Consider the following 11,817-nt stretch of genomic DNA (forward strand, 5'->3'; position numbering starts at 1 on the left):
TAGGAACGTGCTAGAGGTTTCAAAACAACAAGAAAGTCAGCAGTCTTAATAATTTTATCTGGGATTGGAGAAGAGCTTGTTCAGAGAGAATAAACAAGAGCAAGGTGGTGGTGTAGGGGTGGAAAACAACTGGATTTATGGAGGAATCATAGCATCAGTGTGTGTGTGTTTGAGAGAGAGAGAGAGAGAGAGAGAGAGAGAGAGAGAGAGAGAGAGAGAAGGGGGGGGAGGGACAGAAGTAGCTCTACATGAAAAGGCATGTGTACATGTGCACCAGTCAGTAACTTCATCCCTCAGCAAGCCGGCAAGGCTGTGAAGGTATTTGCCCTTTTGATCTGTTTACTCTCTCTTCCCCTCATCCATCCTCAAAAGAAACAGCAGGTTTACAGCAAGAGACTGGACTCCCGCTCCAGCCCCCTTTCCTTTGAACGCTGGAGGTGGAAAAACTCGGCCCACCGAGACCCCGACTCTCTCAGACATCCCTCAGGCTTTGTCCGAAATCCGCTTAGCTAAACAGCAGCACAATAGCCCGGGGCGAATAATGCACTATACATGCACTCCAGGAGAGGTGTGAGGTTGTTGCAGGCTGCCCTCACCCCAGTATGTGGACTGGCTTAGAAAAAAATTGACACAGCTGGCGGACTAATCCTGGTGTTACTTCATGGACCATTACCAGATGTGTTTGAAGTTTTTTTCAGAGTGTTACAGATGGAGGTGATTGTGATGTCACAAACAGTAACTGATGTAAACTAGTGTTTAGGAGTCTTGTCCAAGGTGTCGATTAGTGTAGTCTTTTGTTTTGGAGTGTTGAGTCTCTTGGTGTAGCCTAGTGTTTAGGAACCTTGACTAAGGGCTCTATTTGTTTAGTCTAGTGTTTAGGAGTATGTTCATGTAGCCTAGTGTTTAGGAGTTTTGTCCAAGGGCTCTATTGGTGTAGCCTAGTGTTTAGGAGTCTGTCCACGGGCTCTATTGGTGTAGCCTAGTGTTTAGGAGTCTTGCCCAAGGGCTCTCTTGGTGTAGCCGAGTGTTTAGGAGTCTTGCCCAAGGGCTCTATTGGAGTAGCTTAGTGTTTAGGAGTCTTGTCCAAGGACTCTATTGGTGTAGCCGAGTGTTTAGGAGTCTTGCCCAAGGGCTCTATTGGAGTAGCTTAGGGTTTAGGAGTCTTGTCCAAGGACTCTATTGGTGTAGCCTAGTGTTTAGGAGTTTGTCCAAGGGCTCTATTGGTGTAGCCTAGTGTTTAGGAGTCCGTCCAAGGGCTATATTGGTGTAGCCTAGTGTTTAGGAGTCTGTCCAAGGGCCCTATTGTTGTAGCCTAGTGTTTACGAGTCTTACCCATGGGCTCTATTGGTGTAGCCTACTGTTTACGAGTCTTGCCCAAGGGCTCTGTTGGTGTAGCCGAGTGTTTAGGAGTCTTGTCCAAGGGCTCTATTGGTGTAGCTTAGTGTTTAGGAGTCTTGCCCAAGGGCTCTATTGGTGTAGCCTAGTGTTTAGGAGTCTGTCCAAGGGCCCTAATGTTGTAGCCTAGTGTTTAGGAGTCTTGCCTATGGGCTCTACTGGTGTAGCCTAGTGTTTAGAAGTCTTGCCCAAGGGCTCTATTAGTGTAGCCGAGTGTTTAGGAGTCTTGTCCAAGGGCTCTATTGGTGTAGCTGAGTGTTTAGGAGTCTTGCCCAAGGGCTCAAATAGTGTAGTGTTTAGGAGTCTGTCCAAGGGCTCTATTGGTTTAGCCTAGTGTTTAGGAGTCTTGCCCATGGGCTCTATTGGTGTAGCCTAGTGTTTAGGAGTTTGTCCAAGGGCTCTATTGGTGTAGCCTAGTGTTTAGGAGTCTTGTCCAAGGGCTCTATTGGAGTAGCTTAGTGTTTAGGAGTCTTGTCCAAGGGCTCTATTGGTGTAGCCTAGTGTTTAGGAGTCCGTCCAAGGGCTATATTGGTGTAGCCTAGTGTTTAGGAGTCTGTCCAAGGGCCCTATTGTTGTAGCCTAGTGTTTACGAGTCTTACCCATGGGCTCTATTGGTGTAGCCTACTGTTTACGAGTCTTGCCCAAGGGCTCTGTTGGTGTAGCCGAGTGTTTAGGAGTCTTGTCCAAGGGCTCTATTGGTGTAGCTTAGTGTTTAGGAGTCTTGCCCAAGGGCTCTATTGGTGTAGCCTAGTGTTTAGGAGTCTGTCCAAGGGCACTAATGTTGTAGCCTAGTGTTTAGGAGTCTTGCCTATGGGCTCTATTAGTGTAGCCGAGTGTTTAGGAGTCTTGTCCAAGGGCTCTATTGGTGTAGCTGAGTGTTTAGGAGTCTTGCCCAAAAGCACAAATAGTGTAGTGTTTAGGAGTCTTGTCCAAGGGCTCTATTGTTGTAGCTGAGTGTTTAGGAGTCTTGCCCAAGGGCTCAAATAGTGTAGTGTTTAGGAGTCTGTCCAAGGGCTCTATTGGTGTAGCCTAGTGTTTAGGAGTCTTGCCCATGGGCTCTATTGGTGTAGCCTAGTGTTTAGGAGTTTGTCCAAGGGCTCTATTGGTGTAGCCTAGTGTTTAGGAGTCTGTCCAAGGGCTCTATTGGAGTAGCTTAGTGTTTAGGAGTCTTGTCCAAGGACTCTATTGGTGTGGCCTAGTGTTTAGGAGTTTGTCCAAGGGCTCTATTGGTGTAGCCTAGTGTTTAGGAGTCTGTCCAAGGGCCCTATTGGTGTAGCTGAGTGTTTAGGAGTCTTGCCCAAAAGCACAAATAGTGTAGTGTTTAGGAGTCTTGTCCAAGGGCTCTATTGTTGTAGCTGAGTGTTTAGGAGTCTTGCCCAAGGGCTCAAATAGTGTAGTGTTTAGGAGTCTGTCCAAGGGCTCTATTGGTGTAGCCTAGTGTTTACGAGTCTTACCCATGGGCTCTGTTGGTGTAGCCGAGTGTTTAGGAGTCTTGTCCAAGGGCTCTATTGGTGTAGCTTAGTGTTTAGGAGTCTTGTCCAAGGGCTCTATTGGTGTAGCCTAGTGTTTAGGAGTCTGTCCAAGGGCCCTAATGTTGTAGCCTAGTGTTTAGGAGTCTTGCCTATGGGCTCTACTGGTGTAGCTGAGTGTTTAGAAGTCTTGCCCAAGGGCTCTATTAGTGTAGCCGAGTGTTTAGGAGTCTTGTCCAAGGGCTCTATTGGTGTAGCTGAGTGTTTAGGAGTCTTGCCCAAGGGCTCAAATAGTGTAGTGTTTAGGAGTCTTGTCCAAGGGCTCTATTGTTGTAGCTGAGTGTTTAGGAGTCTTGCCCAAGGGCTCAAATAGTGTAGTGTTTAGGAGTCTGTCCAAGGGCTCTATTGGTGTAGCCTAGTGTTTAGGAGTCTTGCCCATGGGCTCTATTGGTGTAGCCTAGTGTTTAGGAGTTTGTCCAAGGGCTCTATTGGTGTAGCCTAGTGTTTAGGAGTCTGTCCAAGGGCTCTATTGGAGTAGCTTAGTGTTTAGGAGTCTTGTCCAAGGACTCTATTGGTGTAGCCTAGTGTTTAGGAGTTTGTCCAAGGGCTCTATTGGTGTAGCCTAGTGTTTAGGAGTCCGTCCAAGGGCTATATTGGTGTAGCCTAGTGATTAGGAGTCTGTCCAAGGGCCCTATTGTTGTAGCCTAGTGTTTACGAGTCTTACCCATGGGCTCTATTGGTGTAGCCTACTGTTTACGAGTCTTGCCCAAGGGCTCTGTTGGTGTAGCCGAGTGTTTAGGAGTCTTTTCCAAGGGCTCTATTGGTGTAGCTTAGTGTTTAGGAGTCTTGCCCAAGGGCTCTATTGGTGTAGCCTAGTGTTTAGGAGTCTGTCCAAGGGCCCTAATGTTGTAGCCTAGTGTTTAGGAGTCTTGCCTATGGGCTCTACTGGTGTACCTGAGTGTTTAGAAGTCTTGTCCAAGGGCTCTATTGGTGTAGCTGAGTGTTTAGGAGTCTTGCCCAAGGGCTCAAATAGTGTAGTGTTTAGGAGTCTTGTCCAAGGGCTCTATTGTTGTAGCTGAGTGTTTAGGAGTCTTGCCCAAGGGCTCAAATAGTGTACTGTTTAGGAGTCTGTCCAAGGGCTCTATTGGTGTATCCTAGTGTTTAGGAGTCTTGCCCATGGGCTCTATTGGTGTAGCCTAGTGTTTAGGAGTTTGTCCAAGGGCTCTATTGGTGTAGCCTAGTGTTTAGGAGTCTGTCCAAGGGCTCTATTGGTGTTGCCTGGTGTTTAGGAGTCTGTCCAATGGGTCTATTGGTGTAGCCTAGTGTTTAGGAGTCTTGCCCAAGGACTCTGTTGGTGTAGCCGAGTGTTTAGGAGTCTTGCCCATGGGCTCTATTGGTGTAGCCTAGTGTTTAGGAGTCTTGCCCAAGGACTCTATTGGTGTAGCCGAGTGTTTAGGAGTCTTGGCCAAGGGCTCTTTGGTGTAGCCATGTGTTTAGGAGTTTTGCCCAAGGGCTCTATTGGTTTAGCCTAGTGTTTAGAAGGCTTGCCCAAGGGCTCTATTGGTGTAGCCTAGTGTTTAGGAGTCTTGCCCAAGGGCTCTATTGGTGTAGCCTAGTGTTTAGGAGTCTTGCCCAAGGGATCTATTGGTGTAGCCATGTGTTTAGGAGTTTTGCCCAAGGGCTCTATTGGTTTAGCCTAGTGTTTAGGAGTCTTGTCCAAGGACTCTATTGGAACTCCAGTACACTACACCAAACAAAACACAGTACCTGCTACTTTCAATGTCCGAGGACTTGATTGACATGTTGTTTACAATGTTTGACATATCTGTGTATCAGGATTAATGCTATATTTTAAAATCAAAATTAATGTGTAATAACAGTGCTGAGTGTTTTCTTGATTGCTTTTCTAACAACATAACTTTTTAATAAGTATGCAAATGTATGCGCACTGAATCAGACAGTGTCCTCATTTACATATGCAATCCAACTTTCTTGGAAAACTTCAAACCCAAGGAAATGTGTTAAAGAAAATCAGCATCTAACTCCCAAATGTCCATTTTTATTGTTTTCCACGACGCCGGTCAAGGTTCTCAGTCTGAACATCTCTACACTCCATGACTGCAGCCAGACGTTCTGGATCGCTGGTCATCCTACATTCAACATTTCAGACATGAAAGCATCCACTTGTACTGTCCCTCCATTTCTTCTACTCTTCTGGGAAGGCAGGACACTGCTGTGAGGATTTGTTGGCGTACAGTTACAGGAGCACTGTTCAGGCAGTAATCAATATATATATTGATTATAATATATATATATATATATAATTTTTTTTTTTTTTTTTGCATCAAAATGTTTTTGATTTTTGATTGACCATCCTAGCTGACACTTGGCATTGAACAGATGACCTTAAGTTCATGTAGAGCTGTTCCAGAGCATATTATTTCATTCCATCCTCCAGGGCATGCAGCAATAGTCATAATAATAACAACTTTATTTATATAGCACCTTTCATACATCAAGGTGCAATTTAAAGTGTTTTAATGCACAGAAATTAAAAAGGGTTATAAAACTAGTGATCCACAAAAAAATCTAATTTAAATTATTTTTGTGAAAATTAAAAAAAATATATACATTCATCCGCAATCTATAATTCACAAGAAAAAATAGATTTGAATTAAATAAAAATAATAATTTGATGACAAGAACTATGATGATATTTTTTGTATTTTTGTCAAATCAATAAAGTAATAATGCGGAGGACTGAATAACGTCTCTTCCTAGAAAAAAGAAAAAAAAAAAAAAAGAAATAAGAACAGGAAAATGCTCCTTCTGGTAGGTGTTGTCATGGTGACAAACCCTGTTCATGTTTACCTTTTACTGCTCAGATCTGCTGCTCTGACGACTCTAAACCATACTCTGAAATCATTTTGCACATGAAACAAAGAACAGACCGCGGTGTCTGCCACTGTGTCACAGTATTATGGGGAATAAAGAGTGTTTTACTTTGAGTGTGAGCCACTGTTTCAGTCTTCCTCACAGTCCTGAGACACAGGGCAGATATTACTGCAGTGTCTCTGTTCACCGCGAGAGTGGTCAGGCGGAACAGTGAAGAGTCGACAAATTGATTCTTCTACCTGAGAGTCACCTGTCAATCAACAGTTACTCAATGATTCAGAGAGTTGAATCTCATGGAATCGACTCAGTCTTGGTTTTTGACGCCTTCTGCAGCATCTTTGAGCTTTTATAATGTATTTGAACAGAAATATGGCTATTTTCCACTTTCCGGTGTGCAGTAGCCGGTCCACTCTCGCTGATGTCATTTAAGGACAGGGGTCTTTAACATGATCCAATCACAGCTGCTCCATTTTAGCGGTGGTGCTGAAAGGGCAGTGGTCAGAGAGGGAAGGCATAAACCATTGTGTTTATTGTTGTAAAGGATAGAGTGTACGTTCCTTTTCAGAGCACTGTAGTCGGAGGTGTGTGTGTGTGTGTGTTGTGACAGTACCGACGTGGCTTTGTTTAGCCGTGATGAGTGCGGCCTTGAAATTCAAATGGTGAGAGAAAGCGAGAGCGATGACTGAGATAAATAGGTCCTTCACTGCATTGAGAAAGCTGTGGTGAATGAGCGTCCCCTCTGCGTACAAAGAAACGAGTGGAGGGAAGAGAGAAGAGAGAGAATAGAGAGCAGAAAGGTGGAAGGACGGAGAGACCTGGAGAGAGAAAGGTAAACACAATGAGAGGGAAACTGGAGAAAGAGTGAGAAGAGGGGAAGGAGAGAGGGAGAGATGATTTATAAAGGAGTGAGAGAGATGGAGATGATGAAGAAAAAAGGTGAAAATTAAAGCGTTAGAGGGAGGCAAATGGTAAAGAGTGAGAGGTAAAGAAAAGAAAAGGGGAGAGAGAGAGAGGAATTTTAACGATGAAGGCACAAAGCTTTTCTGAAGGGGTCCCTGTGCCCCTCACACAAGAAAACATTAGCTGTGACACACTGAGGGCTCCCAGCACTGTAAGTGAGTGTGTAGTGTGTGAGTGTGTGTGTGTGTGTGTGTGTGTGTGTGTGTGTGTGTGTGTGTGTGTGTGTGAGGCTCAGGCGCTGTTTTCTCTCTCTCTCCTGTTTGCCGAGAAGGAGGCAAATTTCCCACTGTGTAAAAACGGCAGCACGTAATGAGTTTTTTAATGAAGTCCCCTGCTTTATCATGTTTTTAGAAAGAGGAGTCGCAGGAGTCGTGCTTTTAATAAATTTTCTTTTTTTTTTTTTTTTTTCTTTTTAGAGAAACTCTGATGAAGTAACGGATGCTGAAATATTGGAGCCTGATATTGCACTGTGTGCAGACACTTTACCACATTCTCTCCCTCCTCCCTCTATCCTACAGGAAAACAAAAGGACAGAGAGAGAGAGAGATGAGAAAAAAATTCATTATTGATGTCAGAACGTTTGTTATTGTATTAGGGCTGGTTTGTCACAGCAGTGAAACAGAGCGGTCTTTCTTTCTCGGGCTCAGTGGAGCGGACAGCGAGGCTCCTAATGGAATCAGGGAGTATTGAGTAGTGCAGAGTGTCCTTGGGGTTGAGGCAAGTTTAACTCAGGGAGAAAACTCAGAAGAGAGGGTGAGGAAGAGGCGGGGCTTCCATTCCTCCGCCCCTCCTGGCCTCCGTGCCTTATTCCGAAAAAGTGAAGGACTCTGAGAGAAGTCGGAGAAGGTCCCGGTGTGGGGTCAGAAGAGCCAGTCACTGCCGAGTCCATCTACGGAAAGCTCAAAAGCTCAAAACACTTGGAGGAGAATACTGTAGAATACACCCTGAGGACTGCTGGGTCAAGATCAGACGAGTTTGAGGAGGGACACACCCAGATTAAGACCCCCAATGACTGCAGTTTCTGAATGAAATGGTGTGTTAACACTTGTTTTTACCAGAGATCCTCTCAGGTAATGTTTGAGGTACGACGCTTCACCTGTTCCACTGCCTCCTATGGTGTAAACAAAAGACCAGGAAGAGAAACAGGGTGAGAGCCAACAGTGTGTGCCATTGTCTCATGTGTTTACACGAGGAGATAATGGTGGATTTAAAATCGCTAACCGGAAATGTGCAGTTGTTCTTATGTTATTTCCATGTTTGCTTTGTGATTGAAAGTCTGGTGAAACAGCGGACTCTTTCATATAGATCACACTCACAGTGATAATAAATACACACATTTTCAGGACTCTAAACGCAGTGGAACTGGTTCTGTTTCAGATGGAGGGAGCAGGGAGGACACAGAGAAGCAAAAACAGAACAAGCTGCCTCAGTTTTTATCGCTGGAGGAACAGCAAAACTTCCCTTAATTACCTTAACACACTTCTCTGACCCACTGAGACCAAAACCAACACGGCACTCGGAGTTAAGTTAGTCACAGCTCAAATAAAAACCGGCTCTTGGCGCTTCTAGGGGTAAATAAATCAGTAATTGAGACTGATGTAATTTTCCACTGCTGATGCTGCCAGGTTTAGACGAGACCCCGTATGAGCTCCAGTTGGTGGGACAACACAGTGGTGGTTGCAGAATAAGAGCCGGAGAACTTTTATTGGGACGTCCATTTTGAGTCGGAGTGACCTCCAGCTTGTGTGGACGTGATGATTTTACAATGCAGGACAAGCCATAGTCTTTTTGATCCTAGCTGTCCTCCTGGTCAAACTGGACGGCCTGGATCACGGATGCAGATTTCGATCTTGTCCTAGATCCCCGCTGACTCTCGTCTTCACAGCCAGGAGACCCTCTGTATGGGGCTTGTGTGGCCGGCGTCTCAGATCTGGCCAAATCCCGGGCGTTTGAAGCGAGCCTCTGAATCACTGTACCAAGTCTCCTCTGATGCCGCTGTATTGATTGGGCTTTACTGAGGAGGCTATAGCCGCCGGCAAGGTTTAGGTAAAGGCCGTGTTTAGTTATTAGAGTCCGTTCTGTGGCCTGTCTTCCACAGCGGGCTTGTGTTTCTCTCTCTCTGTGTATCTCTACTTGTGGTACTTTATTTCAGAAGTGCTGGACCGTCTGTAGAAGCCCTAGGTGTGAAATCATGCAGTCGGCAATCCTGCGAAGAGCATGGTAATCAATCTTTTGATGTATCCCCAACGAACCGAAGAGGACAGGTCTCCAAGTCGCCTCACACGGGAGCTGTCCAGGGATTTCTCCAGCGTTCTCACTCTCTGACTTTCTCTTTCCAGGTTTTCTGATTAATAATCCCCCGTTCCTTGTGCCTGTGAAAGCAGGAATCACAAGCAGGAACTTCCATCTAACGACTCTTTGGTCCGGGCCAAAGCCTCGCAAAGTCTTGCCCTTTCATTTTCTGCCGCTCCAGCTCTCCATCAGCTCGTTACTCTCCCAGCAGGGCCCTGGATGCTTCCAGAAACACTTGAAAAGTGGACCCTGAGGGAAGGAGCCCCAGAGTACCCTGCCGCCCACAGCCGGTCAAACGAGAGGATTCAGAAGCCACTAATCCCCAATGCCATCTCTGTGAATGAAGGTATGAAAAGACCAAGCATCAGAGCCTTGTTTCTGAGGGTTCCTCTGCTGAGTTTCCTCTTGATCACTTCCCTGTCTTTAGCCCGAAGCCCTGGCCACGGATTTGTCCCTTCTTTCTTTTCCAGAAGGAGATGGTACTGAAAGACGAAGGACAATCTCAGTCGTCCTCTCTTGCCTACCCTTCCTCTCCTGCACTCTTAAAAACGACGGTTCTTTTAGGGTTATTTAGTAAAGAAAATGGTTCTATAAGGAAGCATGAACACTTAAAGATCTCATTATGTGGTTAAAGGGCACTTTGCTCTGTGAAAGCCTTCTTCATATTCATGGAAAGTGTGATAAAGGGTTCTGTACGGAGCCAAAAAGAGGTTCCTCTATAGTTACAGTATCAAGCAGAGAACCGCTTTCTAATTGATGCTAAATAGAACCATCTCTAGCACATTCTGTGTCAATCTAAAGAACCATTTCTTCACTCACACACTCACACCAATGGACAGTTTCACATACTCACCCAGTCACTCACACACTCACACCTATGGACAGTCTCACACACACACTCAATCACTCACACACACACATATGGACAGTCTCACACACTCACCCAGTCACTCACACACACACATATATGGACAGTCTCACACACTCACCCAGTCACTCACACACACACACACACATATATGGACAGTCTCACACACTCACCCAGTCACTCACACACACACACACACACACATATGGACAGTCTCACACACTCACCCAGTCACTCACACACACACACACACACATATATGGACAGTTTCACACACTCACCCAGTCACTCACACACACTCACTCAGTCACTCACACACACACACACACACATATGGACAGTTTCACCCACTCACCCAGTCACTCACACACACACACATATATGGACAGTTTCACACACTCACCCAGTCACTCACACACACACACACACACACATATGGACAGTTTCACACACTCACCCAGTCACTCACACACACACATATATGGACAGTTTCACACACTCACCCAGTCACACACACACACACACACATATATGGACAGTTTCACACACTCACCCAGTCACTCTCACACACACACACATATGGACAGTTTCACACACTCTCCCAGTCACTCACACACACACACACACACACACACACACATATATATGGACAGTTTCACACACTCTCCCAGTCACTCACAGTACCATAACTAATACTAATATATAAATCACATTGAGTATAAAGACATCCATAATGTTGCTGTGTACATTTACAGTCTTCTGCATGTCTTGTTTTTCTTTCTCATTATTATTGCTTTCTAAATCTCTCTCTCTCTCTCTCTCTCTCTCTCTCTCTCTCTCTCTCTCTCTCTCTCTCTCTCTGTGTGTGTGTGTGTGTGTGTCTCCAACCACCCCTCTTTCTTTCAGTCTGCAAGTTGCCTCCTCTGGCCGCGGCCTCAAAGGCACAATTCAAAGCTCCGAAGCGGCTGGCAGCGTAGCAAGGGTCCCGGTCCGTGGGGGGGCTCCTCATCTAACGGCAGACACAGGGAGCGTGGGATAGAGCCAGGAGAGCCGGAGGGGTCCGGCCCCACAGGGCTTCAACTACACACACCACGGGGACGAGGAGTCCAAGCTACGGCGGTGGAAATGAGAACACGCTGAAGAAATCAGGCAGAGACGAAGGAGAGGAGGATGGACAGAGGGCAAACCCTCAGCGCTCTTCAGGGAGGGAAGAAAGGAGTCAGTGAGAGACGGAGGAAAAGGCAGAAGAAAACCCCACTGTGATAGAGATGAGTGGAAAGAAGCATGTCTTAGATGACAGAGCTGTCAGACCAGGCCACTGAGACACCCACACTTTCATTCTCCTGCTGCCGCTCGTCTTTAGAAAACCTGCTTCTTCTAGACATGTGCTCTAATGAGACTCTCCGTGTGATAAACCTGGACTGATTCGAACGAGATTATAAGTGACAGCATGTGTTGCCTGTTATAAGTGACAAATACATGTAAAATCAATGTAATAATGCATTAATAACAAGAATGCGATACAATGGTGGAATATGTAACATGTAACATCAGCGATTTTATTAATGTTATTACTTTTATAAAATCATACAGTTAGGGTTAAAATACATACACATCTAGTACTGTAGTCTGTAAAGGTTTTATTTACTATGAAATACACTTAATTAATAATATATTATAATATTAATATTGTAAAATTTAGGTTTATCTGTGCATTTCCCTATTCATTTATTTATTTTTACACTTGTAGTTGTATTATAATTAGTCCAGTGTGGGTGGGGCCATGCATAATTGGTGAAATTGCAATAAACACCTATTTAATTATCCATCATAAATGTAATGCTATTATATACATTTATATACCTTTGTGACTTTCCTCCATGAACAATAAATACATATATATAGAATATTTCAAACAAAAGTATTTAAATATTTAAT

At 45.0% G+C, this 11,817-nt stretch overlaps 1 long non-coding RNA gene across 1 annotated transcript; it reads left to right on the forward strand.

Annotated features, from left to right (window-relative positions):
- The first annotated feature begins 234 nt into the window (after window positions 1–234).
- On the forward strand, window positions 235–11,528 carry LOC136710033 (uncharacterized). The gene is made up of 3 exons (XR_010804558.1): window positions 235–318; window positions 9,223–9,357; window positions 10,786–11,528. It is a non-coding gene; the product is annotated as an uncharacterized lncRNA (long non-coding RNA).
- The last annotated feature ends 289 nt before the right edge of the window (window positions 11,529–11,817 follow it).

The sequence above is a fragment of the Hoplias malabaricus genome, chromosome 11, assembly GCF_029633855.1.
Source record: "Hoplias malabaricus isolate fHopMal1 chromosome 11, fHopMal1.hap1, whole genome shotgun sequence".
NCBI lineage: Eukaryota > Metazoa > Chordata > Actinopteri > Characiformes > Erythrinidae > Hoplias > Hoplias malabaricus.